Consider the following 23926-nt stretch of genomic DNA (forward strand, 5'->3'; position numbering starts at 1 on the left):
AAGAAAAGTAGCCCCTGCTCACCACAACTAGAGAAAGCCTGTGTGAAGCAATGAAGACACAACACAGCCAAAAAATCAATCAATTAATTAATTAATTAAAAAAATAGTACATGTATCAAGGGAATACATGTATGTTTAAAATTGTCCCACTCCTCTCATCCAAACACAGAATGTGTTTACAGGATAAAACACACAAGAAGTGGTATTCTGTAAATGTAAAAGACAGATGGGAGGTTAGATTGGATTTTGTGCAAAAAAATTATGAAACACAATGTAGTATAGATTCAAGAAACCAAACAAGCTTGATTTATACTCAAAAAAAAAAAGTGAATTTAGTTAGAAATGATCCTTTCAAAGTAAGTATGGGCAAATTTCAAGCCTAAGGAAATATATATGATGAGATTTTTGTCTTTTACTCTATTAATACTGTGAATTACATCAACTGTTTCATTGATTCAACCAACATAGCATTTTCCTGGGGTAAATCCCACTTGTTCATGGTGTATAAAGTACATGTACTTTTTTGAGGATTTTAAAAATCTATACTCATAAAAGATACTGGTCTGGAGTTTCCTTTTCTTATGATGTTTTTATCTGTTTTTGGTATCATAATACTAGCCTCATAAAATGAACTGAGAAGTTTTCCCTCCTCTTTTATTTTTGAGAGAGTTTGTGAAGAATTGGCACTAATCACTGTATATTTGATAGGATTTACCGTGATGCCATATGGGCTTGAGTTTTTCTTCGTGGGGCTTTAGTTACTAAGTCAATCTCTAATTGTTATAGCTCTGCTCAAATACTCTATTTCTTCTTGAATAAGTTTTGTTAATTTGCATCTTTCTACGAATTTGTCCTTTGCTCCAAGTCAACTAATTTGTTGGCATACAATTGTTCATAATATTCCCTTATATTCCTCTTAATTAATGTCTTATTTTTATTCTTGATTTTGGTAATGATATTCATAGCTCTTCTTGATCATTTTAGCTAAGGTTTATCAATTTTCTTTATCTATTCAAAGAATGAACTACTTTCCCCTCTATTGTTGTTTATTTTCTATTTCATTCATTATCTTCTCTTCTTTTTTCCATATTCTTAATGTGGAAGGTAAACTTATTGATTTGAGATGGTTCTTCTATTTAAAAAAAAAGTATTTACACTATACACTTCTAAAAACTGCTTTAGCAGTGTCCTATAAGTTTTGGTATGTTGTTGTCTTCATTTTCATTCATCTCGAAGTATTTTCTATTTTCCCGTCTGACTTCTTCTTTGGATCACTGCTTATTGAGGAATGAGTAGTTTAATTTCAACATTTTTGTATATTTCTGAAATTTCTTTCTGTTATTCATTTTGAATTTTATTCCATGTTATTCAAAGAACATAGTTTGTATAAGTTCAATATTTTTAGAATGTACTGAGGTCTGTTTTATAACCTAGTATATGTTCCATCCTAGAGAATGTTCCCTATGTGCTTGAGAAGCATGTGTATTCTGCTGTGTTTGGGTGAAGTGGTCTACAGATGGCAGTTTGGTCTAATTGGCTTAGAATGCTGTTCAAGTCTTCTAATACCTTGTCACTCTTCTGACCAGTCATCATATCTATTGTTCAAGTGGGTTATGGAGTCTCCAACTATTGTTACATTGCCTATTTCTCTTTCAATTCTGTAAGATTTTGCTTTATGGGCTTTTGTAATTTGCTTATTCTTATGTTCATAGATTTACAATTGATGTATTGTTTTATCTTCCTAATGAATTGACCCTCTCACCATTTGAAATATCCCTCTTTGTCCGTAGCAATAATTTTGTTTTAAAGTATTTTATCTAATATTAATATAGCCTATGTTTGCCTCCTGTATATGTTTTATTCTACTTTCAAACCATTTGTGTCTTTTAATCTAAAATATGTCTCTTGCAGACAGCATATAGTTCTAACATATTTTGTTTTTATGTTACCTATACTGCCAGCCTCTGCTTTTTCACATTCTTTATCTGATGAGTTTGTTCAAATCTTTTGTTTTATTGGATTCCTGACTTTGTAGTGTTGATTAATATGTATGCTGTATACAAGTGCATATCAGATACACATATTACAAATATTTCCTCTCAAACTGTGGCTTGAATTTACTTTTTACATATTCTTTTTTTTTTTTTTTTTTTTTTTTGCGGTACGCGGGCCTCTCACTGTTGTGGCCTCTCCCGTTGCGGAGCATAGGCTCCGGACGCGCAGGCTCAGCGGCCATGGCTCATGGGCCCAGCCGCTCTGCGGCATGTGGGATCCTCCCAGAACAGGGCACGAACCCGCGTCCCCTGCATCGGCAGGCGGACTCTCAACCACTGCGCCACCAGGGAAGCCCTACTTTTTACATATTCTTAATGGTGTCTTTTATGAGCCGAACTTTTAATTTTAATAAATTTCAATTAAGTCATTAAATTTTACCTATGTTGTGTGTTTTTGTTCTCTTTTCAAGAAATCTTTGTCAAAACCAAAATATATATAGTCTCCTATATTTGTATCTAGACTATTATATTATTATTTTTATGTTTGAGTCCATGATACATTTCAAGTAAAATGTTATGTGGAGCTAAGGAACAATTAAGGCTCTTTTTTTTTCATGTGGATATCCAGTTTTCCAACACCTATTGTTGAAAAGACTTTCCTGTCTCCATTGAAATAACTTGGCACCTTTTAAAATAATTATGTGATCATATATGTACAGGTCTGCTTTGGAGTTGACTTTTTTCTTTCCTTTCAGAACTTTCCTTCAGAAAAGAACTAGTTCATTGTCTTTGTCATTGTTGCTGTTGTTGTGCATCTTTGCTTCTCATGAGAAGTCAGGTGTCATTTATATCATTGTTATCCTCTATGTAATGGGTCATTTCCTCCATCTGCTTTTAAGATTTATTTTTATATTTTACTTTTGACAGGTTTACTATGATATGCATACTCATATGTAATTCTCTTTTTAAATGTATTCTGATATTCTCCTGGCTTCTTGGACCTCTAAGTTGATGTTTTCCAACAAGTTCTGAAGTTTTTGTCATTATTTTACTAAAAAGATTTTTTCTGTTCAATTCTCCTACTCCTTTATTTATTTAAACCTATGTTATACTGTTTGATATCATCCAACAGAACAGAACAGAGGCCCTGGTTAGTTTTTAATTCTCTTTGCTTCTCTCTGTCCCAAACCTTTTGGATAAATTCCGTTGACATCTTTTTAAGTTCACCAGTTTTTTTCTTCTGCCATCTCTAATCTACTGTTAAATCTATTCATTAATTTTTTTGTTTCAAATATTGTAATTTTCAGTTCTAGAATTTCTATTTAATAGTTTATTATAGTTTTGATGTTATTACAGAGATTCCTCACCATTTACTCATTATGATCACCTTTTCCTTAAAATCCTTGAATATATTTATAATTCTGCTTCAAAATCCTTGCCTGATAATTTTAATATCAGTTTATCTTGGAGTCTATTTCTCTTGATTACATTTTCCCCTTGTTAATGGGTCACATTTTTCTGCTTCTTTGCATATCCAGTAAATTTTTATTGTATACTGACTACTACAAATGAGACAAGGTGTCCTGTTGCCTTCCTTTGAAGGATGCTTAATGTTGCTGTAGGAGGCATTCAGATTACCAGTGGACACTTTCAGGCTCTTTTCTTTTGTTAAGATGTGCTTGTTTCACTTTTCAATTTTGTCCCAAGATGTTGTCTCTACTATAAAGTCTAATTCTTATTCACAAGACATTTAATTTTCTGGAATCTCAAGTGAGGTTTCTCTACTGTGCTTATATCAGAATTCCAATATCTACAAGTCCTACAGGATCTTTTGTATCACTGCTCAGCTCTCAACCCTGCTGCAGGCATTCTCTGCAAGGCCTCAAGAAAGCTCTTGTGCAAGCACAGTTCAGCTCTGTGCAAGAATTCAAAGTGAGTCCCATGGTTACCTCTGGGGCCGCTCCTCATACAGCTTCTTCTGCTTCAGGGCCTTTCTCCACCATTGTCAGCCCAAACTCCAATATCTGACTTCTCAACTCACTAATACCTCCACTCTTTGGGTTCCAGCTCCTTGCACCATTTCAGGCAGGATACCAGTACTGTCTTCAGGTCTGCTTCTGTTTAGACTCTCCCCAGGATCAGTATCCTGTGCTGTTGCCCAATGCCTCAAAAGAGTTGACATATATTTTGTCAGTTTTGTGGTTTCTTTCCATTAGAGGGAGATCCTGGTGATTTCCTGGTGTGACCAGAAACACAAGTTACCATCATCTTTTCTCTGGATTCTTGCAGCACGCTTCTAACTTGTCTTCCTACTCCTCCCCCATCATCACAGTCTGAGCAATCCTGGCTAAAAAGTTAGATCATGCTGCTCTATTACTCATATATTTTCATGGGTTTTCTACTTGATTGACCCTCCAGTCCTCACTTCAATTTACTCTCTAACCTCATCTTTTCTGCTTCCTTTTTTCATTTCTGCTAATGTGGTATATTTTTCATCTTATGGACACACAAGCTTGCTTCTTCATTCCCAACTTTAGATCTTTATTTCAAGTTTCATATTCTTTCCGACACTTCTCTGGCAACTCTTTCCAAAACCAAATTCTCCCACATGACCTTTTTAATCTATTTTTGTATTGTTTTTCTCCATGAAATCTACCAATAATGAAAACATTATCACTTTTGCATATTTGCATTCTCTGTTATGTGTTTCCCCCATTTTGAAGTAAGCTTCTTGCAGCATGATATTTTGTCTTTTATTCACTTTAGTAGCCCCTTCTACTAGAAAAGTACTTGGCCCTTCATAGACTCCTAGTATTTGTTGAGAGAATAAAAGCCAAATTCACAGAATTTATTTTGTACCAGAATAATTTCTGAGTATTTTAAACATTGTTCATTGTTTTTTTCATCTAATCTTTAAATTTGTGAGGAATATTTATGATTTGTGAATTGTAACATATAATAGCACTTAGATTATGTTCTTAAACTATTATAATGATACCTAGAATAAATTGCAGAAGACAACTTTTCCAGATATCTCTAGTCAAAAAAGAATTATTCATGACACTTGTTAAAATGATAAGGCAGACTTTATTCAAGGCTATTATGATAGGTATAGGGACTGCTGCAATGGTGTTTTGCAGGAGGGGAGAGAGATTGGGCTCAACTTCAAATACAACAGGAAAAGAAGGAATTTATAGCCGGATGTGGGGGTGGGGGTGGTCAGTGGATAGAAAATTACTAAAATAACTAAAATGAAACATTAGGAGGGGGGGGGTGGTGGATTCCAGCTGAACCAACCCATTAGGATTCTTGTTAAAAGTGGGCCAGGATAATCAGATGTCTCCTGGGGAATGATGGAAGATATGGAATTGGTCAGATATTGAGTGTGATCAGATATTAGGGGTGGGACATTCTAGTTAAACTGACTTAACAGGATTCTTGATAAATTTGAGCCCTTGAGGACAAGGCTTAGTTGTAAAAGAACTCAGAGTAGTCTGACTAGAGTTGGTCAAGGAGTGGACCATCGTAGTCTACTTAGGCAGCTGCAACAAAATATCATAAACTGGGTAAAAATATTATTCTTGATGGTGCTGGAGACTGGGAAGTCCAAGATCAAGGTGCTGGCATGGCCTGGACTGTGGAGGGCTTGCTTTTGGGTTGCTGATTTCTCATTGTGTCCTCACGTGGCAGAAAGCAGAGAGGAGAAACAAGTCCCCTATTGTCTCTTATAAGAACACTAATACCATTCACAAAGGACCCACTCTCATGACTTCATCTATTCTAATTACCTCCCAAAGGACCCAGCTCCTAACACCATCACATTGAGGGGTTTCAATCTATGAATTTGGGGGTGAGGAACACAAACATCTAGACCATAACAAGAATCTTTATCACTCTTTACATACTTTAAATGCTAAGAAGCTTGTAAAAGTTATACTTTGTATTTTCTTCCATTCCAAAAAGAAGATATTTGGAATAATCCAGATTATTTAACTTCCACTGAAATTGAAATAATGTTTTATTAATTTTCCTTGTTATATAATGACATTCTCTAAACCTCTGGAGCTTTACAGGGAATATATAGTTTTACTAAATTACTTCAAATTTCTCTGCTTTTGTTTTTCTCTCCGTTTTCCAAGTTATTGAAACTTTCCACTTTAGATCCATTTAATCAAAATAACCGTGATTACGGAAATCTTTCTAAAGTATTACATGCTTCCCTGATTTAAAATGGGATAGAAAATTATTCTTCTTGTTTATGACTTCTGGGCATCTTGGCCACCTGGTTGATTCATTTCTCTTTGACCTGCAGGCCTCATGACTCCAAGTTTATTCCCCAGATCCTGATCCATCAGGAACTGGCTGCGTTCAGCACTGCCAGGCACTTGGGTGCAGAGGGGAGCACCGGAAGGTAGAGGAAAGGGAAAAAAACAGCTTTGTCTTCTTCCCATCTGCCTCCAGTGGCAGTGGTTGTGTGGTAACCCCAGCATCTCCAGGAAGACCTACCAAGTTGAACTTCAGGTCAGTTCCATCCCCCCAAACTCCCACTGTCCTGAGTGCAGTGGTTTCCTTCTGATGCTAGTCTCTGCATCCTCTCCACTCTCTTTCTGTCCCCCCAGCTCCTCCCTCACCTATGCAGTGGTTTTCCTACATTAAATTCTCTCTTGTTTTATATATTCTCTTTTAAATGACCCAAGGTCATGTTTACGAGCAATAATTTCTGTTCTGAGTCATATATAGGCAGGGCATGTCTGTGACTCTTCCCCTGCCTCAAAGTTATGCTTTGGCTAATGTTCTGATTGCTACCCCCTTAAAGAGTGTCCAGGATACCCCTGCTTAGTTAGAAAGAAGAGGCTTCATTATGGTGGCTTGGGGATTTGGAGAAATTTTACTACTTTTATGATGTGAATTTTGGCTTCTCCAAACAAATCAGATATATAAGGAAATGATGTCAAATGTAATAGAAAAAATCATTACCTTTCCATGTGGAGGTCTTCTTTTAGGTTAATTTGTATTCCTCACCTCTCTTTTCTACCCACTCACCTTTCCCAAATAGAGAAAATGTGAATGATCTGATTGACAAACAGGAGAAGAAAAGAGGCCCAACCTGTTTGCCCTCTTTCTCTTTTGTCTGGAAATTTTGGGGAGGCTGAGGTTTCCATCTCAACCAGTAACTGGTTGGTTGGTTAATTCAAGGATGCTGAGTAGGAAGATGGAAGATGTTCTGTGCAAATGGCCTTCTTAATAGTAAAGGCAGTCATTTTATTCTTGATCTCTTTGACTCCTAGCTCTTCCTCTTAATCAGTGCCAAATGTAGAGACAGGGAAGATATTTCTTAACTCTTTCAAAACCCTATCTACAGTTTACAGAGCAAATATTTAATTTCACCTTCTCACTGGCCCACGTTTAATACTCCCAGGCCAGAATCCCTACATCCCTTACTGGGAATACCATACAAAAGGGATTTAAAAGTTCTAGTAATTCCCAAAGGAGAAATGAATGTCTCATTTTTGGCTGTGTACCTTTAAAACATTTCTCAATAACATTAATTTTAAAAGAAACATCTATATGAGAAAAGTACATATTATTGTTTTATCCAAAATATGTGATGTTTTATTGTTTTATCCAAAATATGAGAAAAGGCAATGTTGCGTCTTCATACCAGTTAAGTTTTCAGAGGAAAGGCAAAGTCACCCTCTGAACCTACTCTCTGTTCCTAAAAAATTGGTGGTTGGCATCATAGAAACAAAGTATTCCAAAAAATTGCCGGTAGTTTTCACTTTTCTTCCAGATGTTTTTATATTTTGGTCTTCAAGAGGGCACATTTGGATGGGGCCCTGCATCAACCATCATAGAATCCTCTTGAGTTGGTGACTGCCTATTGGGGAAGGAAGAAGCAGGCCATGAAAGGGTAAGTGGTTGGACCCTGGTTACTGGATAAGGGCAACTCAGCCTTGAATCTTATTCTAACTTTAAATTTATCTCACCCAAAGACTTCACACTTGGGGGAAGAAATATATAATAAAAGTCATAGTGAGTTAAAAACAATTCAGACCTATTGTGGCATAGGCAAAATTGATGGCAGTTCTCACCCTGTCAAATAAAAGCACCTTATGCCTGTGCCCAGCAGCTGTATCTAGATAACGACATTTAGACCCTACCACTGTTAGAGGAGATCAGAAATTCAAGGGCAGGTTTCAAAGATTAATCTAACACTAATAAGTACGCCTTAGGTTCTAAAAAAGAAATCTGGATAATCTTTGATTTTCTAAAGGGAAAACTATTAACTGTGGTAGGCTTTAGAATGCCCCCCCAAAAATAAATACACGTATCTCCTAATTCCTGGAACCTGTGTTAGCCTATGTGACAAAAATATCTTTGCAGATGTGATTAAAGGATCTTGAAATGGGGAGGTTATCTCGGATTATTTGGGTGGGCCCTAAATGCAATCCCACTCTTATGGAAGAATATTCCACACCCACAGAAGAGCATGTCACAATGTGACCAAGGAGGCAGAGACTGGAGCCATGTGACCACAGGCCTGGAAAGGCAACAGCCACCAGATACCACAAGAGGCAAAGAACAAATCCTCCGCCACAGCCTCCAGGGGTTGTGGCCCTGCTGACACCTTGGTTTTGGTCCAGTGAAGCTGATTTCAGACTTCTGTCCTCCAGAATGATCAGACAATTTCCAGTTCTTTTAAGCCACCAAGTTTGTGGCAATTTATTATAGCAGCAACAGGAATCTATTATATAAATCATGGACCCCCTGTTTACTTTTACAGAGGTAAAAATGCCCTCTGCACTGTTTGGACTTTCAGGGCCCACAGAAGTGACCCATGTCTTAAACTTCCAAGAGCACACAAAGCGCCCTCTTGGGAGCATTGTCTAAACTTATGGACTTGACTTGTCTGAAACAAGTGGTAAAAACAAAACAAATTTAGTTTTGGCTGACTTTGAAATGCATTGAATTGGTTAAAGTGACAATATAAAACTATATGATTTTTTTTAAAAAAACTACTATTTTTTAAAAAGTTTTATTCTACAATTGGAGTATAGCCTATTAACAATGTTGTGTTAGTTTCCAGGGCATAGCAAAATGACTCAACTATACATAAACATGTACCCATTCTCTCCCAAACTCCCCTCCTATCCAGGCTGCCTCATAACATTGAGCAGAGTTCCCTATGCTATCCAGTAGGTCCTTGTTGGTTATCCATTTTAAATACAGCAGCGTGTACATGTCAATCCCAAATGCCCTAACTACACCTTCCTCTCACCTTTTCCCCTGGTAACCATAAATTTGTTCTCTAAGTCTGTGAGTCTGTTTCTGTTTAGTAAATAAGATCATTTGTATCATTTCTTTTTAGATCCTGCATGTAAGGGATATCATACAATATTTCTCTTTCTCTATCTGTCTTACTTCACTCAATATGACAATCTCTAGGTCCATCCATGTTGCTGCAAATGGCATTATTTCATTCTTTTTAAAGGCTGAGTAATATTCCATTGTATATATTTACCACATTTTCTTTATCCACTACTCTTTATTTCAAAAAGCCTAATTCTTGCAGGTCATAATATATTGTGTGTGTATGTGGGTATATATGCATAAGCACACATACAAATCCATATATATATATATATAGTATATAAATGTTTATATATATACATATGAGCTTTCATCCAAATTGTTAAGAAATACATAGTTTAAAACTCTAGGGCTTCCCTGGTGGCGCAGTTGTTGGGAGTCCGCCTGCCAATGCAGGGGACACGGGTTCATGCCCCGGTCTGGGAGGATCCCTCATGCTGCGGAGTGGCTGGACCTGTGGGCCATGGCCGCTGGACCTGCGCATCTGAAGCCTGTGCTCCGCAACAGGAGAGGCCGCAGCAGTGAGAGGCTCACGTAACACACAAAACAAAACAAAAACAAAAACAAACAAACAAACAAAAAACTCTACAATTTCTCTTTTACTGGAAATTTCCAATTAATTTCTTTAATTTTCTTCACCTCCCACTACCCTTATTCAAATCCGTGCATTCTACCCTCTACACAGACATAGCAAAACTTAGAGATGAAGAGTTTTGTTTATCCATTCATCTTTTGATGGACATTTAGGTTAAGAATATTTGGAATATATATACAATGGAACATTACTCAACCATAAGAAAGAATGAAATAATGTCATTTGTAGCAACATGAATGGACTTAGAGATTATCATACTAAGTGAAGTAAGTCAGATAGAGAAAGACAAATATCATGTGATATCTTTATATGTGAAATCTAAAAAAATGATACAAATGAACTCATATACAAAATAGAAATAGACCCACAGACATAGAAAACAAACTTATGGTTACCAAAGCAGAAGTGGGGGAGAGATAAATTAGGAGTTGTGATTAACATATACACACTACTATATACCAAATAGATAACCAACAAGGACCTACTGTATAGCACAGGGAACTATATTCAATATTTTGTAATAACTTATCAAGGAAAAGAATCTGAAAAAGAATATATATATATATATATATATATATATATATATATATATATATATATGTAACTGAACACTCTGCTGTGCACCTGAAGCTAACATGACATTGTGAATCAACTATACTTCAATAAAAATTTTACATAAATAAAATTTCCCACAATAAGAAAAAAGAGATGAAGAGTTTTATTTGTTCATACAGTTCTTATTGTATCATACTGTACTATTCCTTTACATCCTTACCTTTCAAAGTGTTTTTTCCAGCATTAAGTACTGTGTAGGACCTTTTCAAGGATTGTTCAAGTTGCTGCATCTCTTATTTTATTTATTTATTACACTCGTGAAAATGTAAAACCAAAAAACAAAGCATCAAACTATATAAGCTAAAACCACTAGAAAAATAATAAGAAAAGTAGCAAAGCCGAGAAACATGCAGGCTCAAATCAATTAGAAATTGCAATTGCTCATAATGGAAAGGTGTACTTGGGAAAAAAACACAGGAATCAACTGAAAACTGTTAGAATCAATGAAAATATTCAGTGAGGGGAATCCATGCTAAATCAATTTCTTAAAATCTATCTTTATGTATATCAATTACAATCAATTTGGAAATAAAAATCTCAAATCACAATATCAAACAAAATATAAGTTATATTGAATTAAGTTTAGCAATTAATCTTAGGCACCATGAAAAGTGAGAATTTGAATTTGCTTAGAAACTTTCACGCTGATAACATTTTTAAGCTATAATCTGTCATAATCCGTGTAATTGTCAAACAAATGCTTGCTTTCTCAAATAGCCTCAGAACATTCACTAAAACAAAAGATCACAATTTGTGCAAAGGGTTGGATAATATGCTAAATAGTCCCGTAACTGAGGATGTGCTTTTAAACGTAAGTCTATCTAACCTTTAAAATGGAAATGAATGGTATCTCCATGTATTTTGTCTTTCTAGAAAATTTTCAGTATTTTTTTCCTTTGTGCTGTGTATAGTATTTATGTCTATATGCTAATCCCACCCTAAATCCCTTATCCTTTCAGCATTCAACAGAAGACTGTCATCCGGGAGTTAGAAGGTTTGAGGGTAGCAGTTTTTACTCCTTAGCTGCATGTAATTAGGCATTCTGTTTCCCATAAGTGACATGTCCATGCTTTATGGGATTTCAAAAAGGTCTAGGGAAGTGTCTTGGATGGAGGTCAGCCTCCTGAATGAAAGCAAAGTGGCAGAGGCCAAGAGAAAGTCCAGAAGTGACTCATGGTGTGTTCACACCATGTGGAGCTGGCAAGGTGGGGAGACGGTCTCTGCTAGCAGACTGGAACTAAATTCTGAGACATTCCTTGGTGGCCAAGAAATGTCATCACAGGCTTTTTTGTTTTTATTTAAATAAAGAAGCCATGCATTGGATGCCAGTGTCTTTTCGTTGAAAGTAGAGTTTTTGTGAAACCCAGGAGGTCTCCTTAGATACATCTTTTTTTTTTTTTCCATAATCCACTATATTCTGTTGGGATAAAATACAGGATCCCTCTAGTGACATAACACTATAAATTGATGTAAATGCACATTTTTATTACAGTGCTGTGTTAATTTCTGCTGTAAGATACATCTTTCTAACTGAAGCTCTTCTTTTCTTTCCCTGCCAAATAAAGGAATTGACACCAGAGGGTCCTGAGTGAGGTGTTCAGGCCAAGCACGATTCCAGGTGGGCAGCTCAATGAGGTCCAGATGGAGATTTCTTCTCTCACCAAGAAAGTCAACAGATTGATATGTACTGTTTTCCTTGATCTTCTCAAAAGGTACGTGACAACCTGATGTCATTGTCCCATTTCGAAAGTGAGACACTGCACTGTAACAATGTCGTGTGGCTTTTCCAACATCCCACAGAGTGAAAACAGGGTTAAGACATAACTGCAGGGTCTTCCAAGTGCTAACCTTCAGTCTCTTCCATAAAAAGGTCTCGAGACTACTGGCAGCCCAGAAAAAATTCTGCTGTCTACTTCCACATTTATTAAATAGTTAAATGCTTTCTGGGTGCCTCATACACATGGGACATGCTGCTAAGCTTTAGGGAAGATCCAGTGACATATTTGAACACACAGTCAGTAAGCACTTGTTAAGCATCTCAGGTGTGCCCAGGATTGGAATAGGTTCTGAGAACATAGAACTCTTGCCCTAATAGAGCTTATGCTCTTCTGGGGCAGGGGGAACAGCAGGAGGCATGAAGTCAATAAAATTGTGTCCAGTAGAGTCAAGTGTCTCAAAATCAAAACCAAAAAACCAACAAACAAAAAACAAGAAGGGTCATAAAGGTGACTTGGTGGGTGGCATCAGGGTGGTCATGCCTATATGAACAGGTGACACACGAGCACCACTGAATTGCTTCCTGCTCCTACGGACCAAAACAACCCCAAGAAAGGAAATCAATATTCAAAGTAACAGTGAACCGTGATAATTGATCACAAGGAAGACCTGGCGTTTGGGAGGCAGGATGAGGAGGGGCTGCCCTTACAGGGGTGGGTGGGAGTCTGTGCTGAGTTGGGGACCTGAGGGTGGAGCTGACCATTGAGAAAGAACCAGCCAAACCCAGGGAAGAGAGGTGCGTTCCGCCAGAATCAGCAACAGGTGCAGGTCTGTGGAGGGAAGACCTTAGCACGTCCAAGGACCCGAGAGGAGCCAGAGTGGCTGGGGAGCAAGGACTGGGTGGATGGTGGCCCAGGATGGAACTGAAGAGATGAGTTTGAGTCTAATCTGATCCTTGGAGGTAGAGAAGATGCTGAGGTTTACCTTAGCTTTACCCAAGCTAGTAAGAAGCATAGGAGGCGGTTTAACCTGGGATGACAGGAGGTCCTTGACGTTAGAGAAGGTCTGTGTGCTGCAGCGTGGAGCCTGGGTCAGAGGGAGGGGAGTAGGGGGTAGAGGAGCAGTTAAGACTGTGGTAGTGTTTGTGGGTTGTGTGATGGAGGTCCGGATGACGGGGCCTGGAGCGGAAAGGAGTGAGTGTGCTCGTAGTTGCTTCAAGGTAGGCTCAACAGGGCTGGTTTGCAGCCCGGCTGTAGGACACTCTAGAAACAGCATGTGACTTGAACTTTTCTGAAGGGTGACAGGACTTTTTGAAGAGACTGGAAATAGTTCAGAGGGAAGAGGGAAGCTTGGGGGCTGGGGAGGGGACCAAGGTGTGTACTCCAAATTCCAAGGAGTCTCACACAGGTAAACCCTCATTTGCTGGTGTTTGGATAAGGTGACTCAAATCCCTTCCCAAACCTCATCAGAGGATCTCCCCCACCTCACCCATGCCAGGTGGTTGGGCAGCTACACTCTGAAGCCTCCAGTGATGGTTTCGCCACTGTGACTTCCCCACTTATGGACAGCCTGTCTCCTGTCACAATGCAACAGGAGTTCCTGTCACAAGACTTGAACTTGATGGAGCCATCCAGAGACCACACAGTGCTGCTTCTGTACATGGGCCTTCCAAATAAGCAAAATCAGCACCTCGTCCTTAGCTTCTCTGAGCAGCTGGACGGCTGTTACTGCTTCCACCTGCCCTCTTCCGGACTCTCTCTCATCCTGGCCATGGTTTTCGGACTGTGTTTTGTTTGTTTAATACCCTCTAACTGAGGCATCCAGAACTAATGTTGAGCCTTGAATGAGGCCAGAGAGACAGTAGAGAAAAGCCCTCACTCCCTTCACACTGGGTGCTCTAGGTCCATTAATACAGGCCCATTCTCTCCTCCCTCTGGCATCCACCCTCACTAAGTCCCATTCTTCCCCTCCATCTGGCACTCAGCCTCACTAAGGAGCCACCCTGATCCTGGCCAGCTAAGCCCTCTTTTTCTATACATACCTCGTAAGGCAGGCTCCTCAACTCTTCTTTGAAGCAGTTGGTTTTGGACCCCAGATCTTCTCCCCACATTTGGATGCTCTGTCTGACAGCTGACACTGTGACTGCATTCCTGGTACTGCTTCGTTGGTGACAAGAACATGATGGAAACTCAGCTATTAGAACTGGGCCCACGGTCTGAGCCGTACCCAGGGAGGATGGCCCCAGCAGCACCAGCAGAAGTGGTATCCTTGTCCAGAGACTCTGTGAAAAGGGGCCCGGGCAGGATGCTGAGCATGCTTGTGGGTGAATCAGGCCAGATGTGAGACCCTTCAAGTCACTCCTTGAGTCAGGACCTGCAGATTTGCTCCCTTGTCTTAAACCAAAGTGGAGAGCCTTAAATACTGTCCTAAAATGTCAGGGTTTTATTCTGCAGGAACTGGAAAATCGTGGAACGAAGGATTAAAGAAGAATTTGGAAATTTAACTGTTGGGAAGGTTGAGGATGAACTGAAGATAATGCAATTCACTTATTTTTTTTTATAAATACCAGAAAGAAATCACTTTGTGGTAATTTTTGAGTTACATCATGGGTAAATGGGAATCATAATTGTGATATGCTTTAAGTATAAAGTGAATCAGTCATTTAGTACTAGAGCACTTTTGTGGTTCCCTAAAAGAAAATGCCCAGCTTGAAGTGTGGGAGAAAGAGTTTTGCATGAATATTATTCTCACTCAAGAAGAATGGCAGCAGAGGGTAGGTGGCTTATGTAATACTCGTAGGGGTGAGTATGATGAGGTCAGTTAGTGAAATGATGACACAGCAGTTTGTCACTAGTGTGCCTTTTGCTGACTGTTAAATATGCAATATGTTCACATGGTTCAAATCCTCTACCTCTCATACCTGGGCCCACTGATCAATTCCTACCAGCCCCTTCCCCAGTGATTTTTAGTTTCTTATGCATTTTCCCAGTATTTCTTTGTAGCAAAGCCATCTTGCTTCTGTCTTCTCTGCTATGTTAGTTTGCTCGGGCCACCAGAACAAAGTACCACAGACCGGGTGGCTTAGACAGCAGACATTTATTTTCTCACAACTCTGGACTCTGGAAGTCTGAGATCAGATGTCAGCAGGGTTGGTTTCTTCTGAAGCCTCTCTCCTGGGCTTGTACATGACTATCTTCTCCCTGTGTCTTAACATGGTCATCTCTTTGTGCCTGTCTGGGTCCTAAACTCCTCTTTTTAAAGGAAACCAGTCATGTTGGATTATGTACCACCCATAAAACCTGTTTAAAGTCCCTAAATCACCTCTTTAAAAGCCCTATCTCCAAATGCAGTCATATCTGGGGTACTGGGTGTTAGGACTTCAACATATGGATTTTGGAGAGATGCAATTCAGCTCAGAACACCTTCTCTCAGTTTCTTGGACTCTAGGAAGTGAGCAGACTAGATAGTCTAGAGGCTAACCCAGACCCAGGAAAGCACCTTTTCTGGGAAATATCTCCATCAGGATAATGATGACATGGGATCAGTTGTTGGCCATACAGTCCTTATGCCCATACAGTACTCCCAGTTCATGTTGTGTAATTATTACTCTGTTACCTACTTATCAATATGGTTGCGGTTGGTCCAATGGATTCAGTTCAGTTCTTCCCTAATAACACTGTTTTACAAAGTCCCAACATTAAAGCACCTATGTAGGAAGAGTTGGAAGACACACTTGATATAGATACACCAGGCAAACTTTTGTAGAAACCACCTCTTGTCTGTCTTGCATAGCAAGGGAAGCAGCCACATCACAGGAACTTGGCTCCTGGCTTGGACATTCATCGTGTTGACATTTCATGGAGAAAATTGACATTCAGTGCCCCTAAAAGCTTATGATGCAAGTTCATGTCCTTTTTTATTTTCCTATTATAAAGCAGATACCAGCATATTAAAAGGAATTTAGGAAATAAGTAAAGATTCTTAAAGCCCATAAGCCCAACCAAGTTTAGAAGAGCTATTCTCAAAATAGCTTATGGACTTCCTGGCGGTCCAGTGGTTAAGACTCTGGCGTCCACTGCAAGGGACACAGGTTTGATCCCTGGTTGGGAAACTAAGATCCCTCATGCTAAGTATTACTTAAACAAATCATTGCAGCTGAGAACTCAACTTAAATACAAAAATCATAGACTCAGAAGTAGCAGAATCCTAGAATGGGGTTATTACCAAAGTAGTATGTATAGGGTCAGAATTGCCAGGTCCCAAGAAGAAAAGATATCAAAGGAAAGAGTGGGGACCAGGCTTCCAAAGATGCCAAGAACCTCCCAGTGAGATGGACTGCACACCCTAGAGGGGTGGACAGAGGGGCCTCAGATGGCATTTTACAGCCCTGACATCTGCTCACAAACCTACAGTCTTCCTCCAGCCCTCCTGGATGGGAACACCAGACATTCCAAAAGATCACAGAGATGCATGTTTTTTAGAACTCTATCAGTTAAAGGTCTTCTAGATTATTGGTAAAACTCCTTCATTGCTTTAGGAGGAAAGAAGCGTAATGCGGACATGATCATCACCCTGCATGTGGGGAAGGACTCAGGATGCAGGCTGACAGCATCCTTGCAGTAGCTCACAGGTCAAGGACAGGGCATTGGGAGCTCCAGGGGGTGATAGCTGGGCTTCTCAGCTGCAGGATAAAGGGTGCATATTTCAGCACCCCCTGGACAAGGACCTTAACCCTGGCTGTGAACACAGGGATAGAAAATATGCAGGAGGCTGACATGTGCAATACATCAACCCATTGTGTGTATTAATGCTGGATCCAGATTAGCTTGCAGGTGTAATGTTATTTATTTTACACACATTATATATTTATCATAGTAAAAAAAAAATCTAAATTTGTATATGCCTACTTTACAAAAGCAAAGAAACATTCCATTAATTTGGACTCTTTATATTTGTTTTTTCCTTAAGTCACAAAGAAATGAAGCAAGTCACATGTCTGAATCCCCTCCTTTCTGCTCTGGTCACATGATTTCCCATACCTGAGACTAGGGATGCATTCTGTTATATGATAACTACTTGATTCTTCTGATATGTTTTCAACCTCAGAATGATTTTTATTTGAATTAGTTTCTTAAAAATGCATTCCCAAGGAAAGATTTTGTAAAAGTATACTCTTTTGTTACACTTTCAATCATTTGTCTGACCTTTTCTTTTATGGAAATGATAATATAAATTTATAACATGATCCTTTCAGTGAAATACATCTTGTTAACACTGACCCATCATCACCTTCCATATAAAACGGAAGTTGAACATATGAGACCTAGATATTTGAAATCCTGAAGGCCTAGATTTTAATTTCAGCATGCTATTTATATGAACCAAAATTGTACAGAATTTTTCTGGAGTCTACAAAATAACTAGATATACAAAGAAGCTATAGGGTTAAACTTATAAAAAAAAATAGAGACTGAAATTAATTTTGAATAAATTAAGAATATAATTTATAATCTCAAGTAAGATCAAGATGTTAAAGATATCTATGTAAATAAAAGGCAATTTCAATCAAAATTCCAATAATTTTTGATAGTTGATAAAAATAATTAAAATCATCTGGATAATTCAGAACTAGCCAGGGAAATTTTGACCTAAGTAATAAGGATAGGGACTTGCCATTCACTAATAAAATGTAAAGAAAAGTGGCAATAACTAAAACTGTAGGTACTAAGGCAGAATTAGAAGATGAATCAATGTAAGAGAGGAGAGCCCACCTATAGACCAAATGCATATGGTAATTTATTATATGAGGAAGGCAGAATTACAAATCAAGGGAGGAGGGGCAACATAGAGATGATTTAATAAGTGGTCTTTAAAATAATTGCCTTCTAGAAAAAGATACTGAGTGAACACTCTATTTCTTACATAAAGAAATAAACACTTAAAAAATAACTTTGGTCTGTGAAATTTGTTCCTAAATAAGAGTGATTATCTAGATTAATATACCACAACAATGATTGTGCTGCAAATCATTCTATGAACAAATTCAAGAAGCAAATAATGATAGAAGAAAACTATCGCAATGCATTTGACACAAAAGGGATAATGTCACTAATACAGTATGTCCTAATTTTTGTAATAAAAATAACAAGTGAATATATACTTACAAATATATAGTACAAATATAACTAAATTCAAGGGAAAGTAATCCACAATACCCCCACACACCCGCCAAAAATAAAGTACTGAGAAGATTTTAATGAGAATTAGGCATTCACTATAGGAGAACAACAAATATTTTATGGTATAAAATAAATCTTGAATAGATAGGGAACTCACTTAAGATGGTTACTGAAGGACCTTGATTAAACTATTTCTTAGTCTGATAATGACTTCTGATAACCCTTTGGAACCACTAGGTTAACAAAAAGCCTTTTAGTATCACAGCCACCACTCCCCTAACAAAAAATATACCATCCCCAAAATATATATTAAAGTTGTAACCTCAGGCACTTGTGAATGTGGTCTTATTTGGAAATATGGTGCTTGTAGATGTCATCAAGTTAAAATGAGGTGAATGGGACCAGACCTTTAAGATGGTGCAAAACTAAGACATGGAGATCAAAAAATACAAATCAACAAATCCCCACAAATACATCAGAAATACATCTACATGTGGAACAACTCCTACAGAACACCTACTGAATGCTGGCAGAAAACCTCAGACTTCCCAAAAGGCAAGAAACTCCACACGTACCAGGGTAGGGCAACAGAAAAAAGAATAAACAGAGACAAAAGAATAGGGATGGGACCTGCACCAGTGGAAGGGAGCTGTGAAGGAGGAAAAATTTCCACATACTAGGAAGGCCCTTCACTGGCAGAGACAGGGGATGGGCGGCAGGGGGGGAGGCTTCAGAACCATGGAGGAGAGCACAGTAACAGGGATGCAGAGGGCAAAGTGGAGAGACTCTTGCACAGAAGATTGGTGCCTACCAGCACTCACAGACTGAAAGGCTTGTCTGCTCACCCGCCGGGACGGGTGGGGGCTGGGAGCTGAGGCTCGGGCTTCGGAGGTCAGACCCCAGGGAGAGGACTGGGGTTGGCTGCGTGAGTACAGCCTGAAGGGGGCTAGTGTACCGCAGCTAGCTGGGAGGTAGACCGGGAAAATGTCTGGACCTGTCTAAGAGACAAGAGACCATTGTTTTGGGGTGTGCAAGGAGAGGGGATTCAGAGCACTGCCTAAACAATCTCCAGAGATGGGTGCAAGCCACAGCTATCAGCGTGGACACTAGAGAGGGGCATGAGACACTAAGGATGCTACTAAAGCCACCAAGAAGCCTGTGTGCAAACACGGTTCACTATCCACACCTCCCCTCCTGGGAGCCTGTGCAGCCTGCCACTGCCAGCATCCCCTGATGCAGGGAAAACATCCCCAGGAGAATACATGGCATTTCTCAACTGTTGCAACATCATGCTGGCCTCTGTTGCCGCAAGCTCGCCCTGCATTCCATACCCCTCTCTCCCCCGGTCTGAGTGAGCTAGAGCCCGCTAATCAGCCACTACTTTAACCCCATCCTGTCTGAGCAGGGAACACATGCCTTCAGGTGACCTACATGCAGAGGTAGGGCCAAATCCAAAACTGAACCCCAGGAGCTATTGAATAAAGAAGAGAAAGGGAAATTTCTCCCAGCAGCTTCAGGAGAAGCAGATTAAATCTTCAAAATCAACTTGATGTATCCTGCATCTGTGGAATACCTAAATAGAAAACAAATCATCCCAAAATTGAGGCGGTGGACTTTAGGAGCAACAATATATATTTTTTTCCTTTTTCACTTTTTGTTGAGTGTGTATGTGTATGCTCCTTTGTGTGATATTCTCTATATAGCTTCACTTTTACCATTTGTCCTGGGGTTTGTCTGTCAGTTTCTCTCTCTCTTTTTTTTTTTTTTTTTGGTATAATTTTTAGCACATTTTATCATTGATGGTTTTGGTTTTTGGCCTGGTTGCTCTGTTCTTTCTTTCTTTCTTTCTTTCTTTCTTTCTTTCTTTCTTTCTTTCTTTCTTTCTTTCTTTTTTATTACTTTTTAATACTTTATTAATAATTATTTTTTTATTTTAATAACTTTTTTATTTTTTTCCTCCCTTTTCTTCTGAGTTGTGTGGCTGACAGTGTCCTGGTGCTCTGGCCGGGTGTCAGGCCTGTGCCTCTGAGATGGGAAAGTCGAGATCAGGACATTGGTTCACCAGAGACCTCACAGTTCCAAATAATATCAAATGGTGAAAGTTCTTCCAGAGATCTCTACCTCAATGCTAAGACTCAGCTCCACTCAATGACCACCAAGCTACAGTGCTGGACACCCTTTGCCAAATAGCAAGACAGGAACACAACCCACCCATCAGCAGAGAGGCTGCCTAAAATCATAATAAGGTCACAGACACCCCAAAACACACCACAAGACATGGTCCTGCCCACAAGAAATACAAGATCCAGCCTCATCCACCAGAACACAGGCACCAGTCCACTCCACCAGGAAGCCTACAACACCTACTGAACAAACCTTAGCCACAGAGAGCAGACACCAAAACAACAGGAACTACAAACCTGCAGCCTGTGAAAAGGAGACCCCAAACACAGTAAGTTAAGCAAAATGAGAAGAGAGACAAACACAGAGCAGATGAAGGAGCAAGGTAAAAACCCAACAAACAAAAAAGAATGACAAGGAAATAGGCAGTCTACCTGAAAAATAATTCAGAGTAATGATGTAAAGATGATCCAAATCTTGGAAATAGAATGAAGAAAATACAAGAAACATTTAAAAAGTACCTATAAGAACTAAAGAACAAACAAACTATGATGAACAACAAAATAAATGAAATTAAAAATTCTCTAGAAGGAATCAATAACAGAATAACTAAGGCAGAAGAACGAATAAGTGACCTGGAAGATAAAATACTGGAAATAACTACTGCAGAGAAGAATAAAGAGAAAGGAATTGAGGGCAGTCTCAGAAACCTCTGGGACAACATTAAACTCACCAACATTCAAATTATAGGGGTCCCAGAAGAAGAGAAAAAAGAAAGGGACTGAGAAAGTATTTGCAGAGAATATAGTTGAAAACTTCCCTAATATGGGAAAGGAAATACTCAATCAAGCCCAAGAAGCACAGAGAGTCCCATACAGGATAAATCCAAGGAGAAACATATTAATCAAACTATCAAAAATTAAATAAAAGGAAAAATATATTAAAAGCAGCAGGGAAAAGCAACAAATAACATACAAGGGAATCACCATAAGGTTAACAGCTGACCTTTCAGCAGAAACTCTACAAACCAGAAAGGAGTGGCAAAACATATTTAAAGTGATGAAAGGGAAAAACCTACAACAAATATTACACTGCCAAGGAAGGATCTCATTCATATGTGACAGAGAAATTAAAAACATTACAGACAACAAAAGCTAAGAGAATTCAGCGCCGCAAAACAGGCTTCACAACAAATGCTAAAGGGTCTTCTCTAGGCAGGAAACACAAGAGAAGGAAAAGACCTACAGTAACAAACCCAAAACAATTAAGAAAATGGTAATACAGGAACATACATATCAATAACTATCTTAAATATAAATGGATTCAATGCTCCCACAAAAAGACATAGACTGGCTGAATGGATACAACAACAAGACACATATATATGCTGTCTACAAGAGACCCACTTCACACCTAGGGACACATACAGACTGAAAGTGAGGGGATATAAAAAGATATTCCATGCAACTGGAAATCAAAAGAAAGCTGGAGTAGCAATTCTTACATCAGGTAAAATACACTTTAAAATAAAGATTATTACAAGAGACAAAGACGGACACTACATAATGATCAAGGGATCAAGAAAAGGAGAAGATATAACAACTGTAAATATTTATGCACCCAACATAGTAGGGGACTTTAACACCTCACTTTCACCAATAGACAGATCATCCAAAATGAAAATAAATAAGGAAACACAAGCTTTAGATGATACATTAAACTAGATGGACTTAATTGATATTTATGGAACATTCCATCCAAAAAATGCAGAATACACTTACTTGTCAAGTGCTCATGGAACATTCTCCAGGATAGATCATATCTTGGGTAACAAATCAAGCATTGGTAAATATAAGAAAATTGAAATTGTGTTAAGTTTCTTTTCTAACCACAACATTATGAGACTAGATATCAATTACAGGAAAAAAACCTGTAAAAATACAAACATATGGAGGCTAAACAATACACTACTACATAACCAGGAGATCACTGAAGAAATTAAAGAGGAAATTAAAAAAAAAAAAAACACCTAGAAATAAATGACAAAGAAAACATGATGACCCAAAACCTATGGGATGCAGCCAAAACAGTTCTAAGAGGGATGTTTATAGTAATACAATCCTACATCAAGAAACAAGCAACATCTCAAATAAATAACCTACCCTTACACCTAAAGCAATTAGAGAAAGAAGAAGAAGAAAAACAACAAAAACAAAAACCCAAATTTAGCAGGAGGAAAGAAATCATAAAGTTCAGATTAGAAATAAATGAAAAAGAAATGAAGGAAACATTAGCAAAGATCAATAAAACTAAAACCTGCTTCTTTGAGAAGATAAACAAAATTGATAAACCATTAGCCAGACCCCTCAAGAAAAAAATGGAGTAGACTCAAACCAATAGAATTAGAAATGAAAAAGGGGAAGTGACAACTGACACTGCATAAATACAAGGGATCATGAGAGATTACTACAAGCAACTATATGGCAATCAAATGGACAACTTGGAGGAAACAAATTCTGAGAAAAACATAGCCTTCTGAGACAGAACCTCGAAGAAATAGAAAATATAAACAGACGAATCACAAGCACTGAAACTGAGACTGTGATTTAATATCTTCCAACCAACAAAAGCCCAGGATCAGATGGCTTCAGAGGTGAATTCTATGAAACATTTAGAGAAGAGCTAATACCTATTCTTCTCAAAATCTTCCAAACTATAGCAGAGGGTGGAGCATTCCCAAACTCATTCTATGAGGCCACCATGAGCATGATACAAAAAGCAGATAAAGATATCACAAAGAAAGAAAACTACACACCACTATCATTGATGAACATAGATGCAAAAATCCTCAACAGCACATTAAAAGGATTATACACCACGATCAAGTAGGGTTTATCCCAAGAATGCAAATATTCTTCAATATACGCAAATCAGTGTGATACACCGTATTAACAAATTTAAGGATAAAAATCATATGGTAATCTCAATAGATGTAGAAAAAGCTTTTGACAAAATTCAACACCATTTTTGATAAAAACCCTCCAGAAAGTAGGCATAGAGAGAACTTACCTCAACATAATAAAGGCTATATATGACAAACCACAGTCAACATCATTCTCAATGGTGAAAAACTGAAACCATTTCCACTAAGATCAGGAACAAGACAAGACTGCCCACTCGCACCACTATTTTTTAACATAGTTTTGGAAGTTTTAACCACAGCAATAAGACAATAAAAAGAAATAAAAAGAATCCAAATCAGAAAAGAAGTAAAGCTAGGGAGCTTCCCTGGTGGTGCAGTGGTTGAGAGTCCACCTGCCGATGCAGGGGACACG

The sequence above is a fragment of the Pseudorca crassidens genome, chromosome 3, assembly GCF_039906515.1.
Source record: "Pseudorca crassidens isolate mPseCra1 chromosome 3, mPseCra1.hap1, whole genome shotgun sequence".
Lineage (NCBI taxonomy): Eukaryota > Metazoa > Chordata > Mammalia > Artiodactyla > Delphinidae > Pseudorca > Pseudorca crassidens.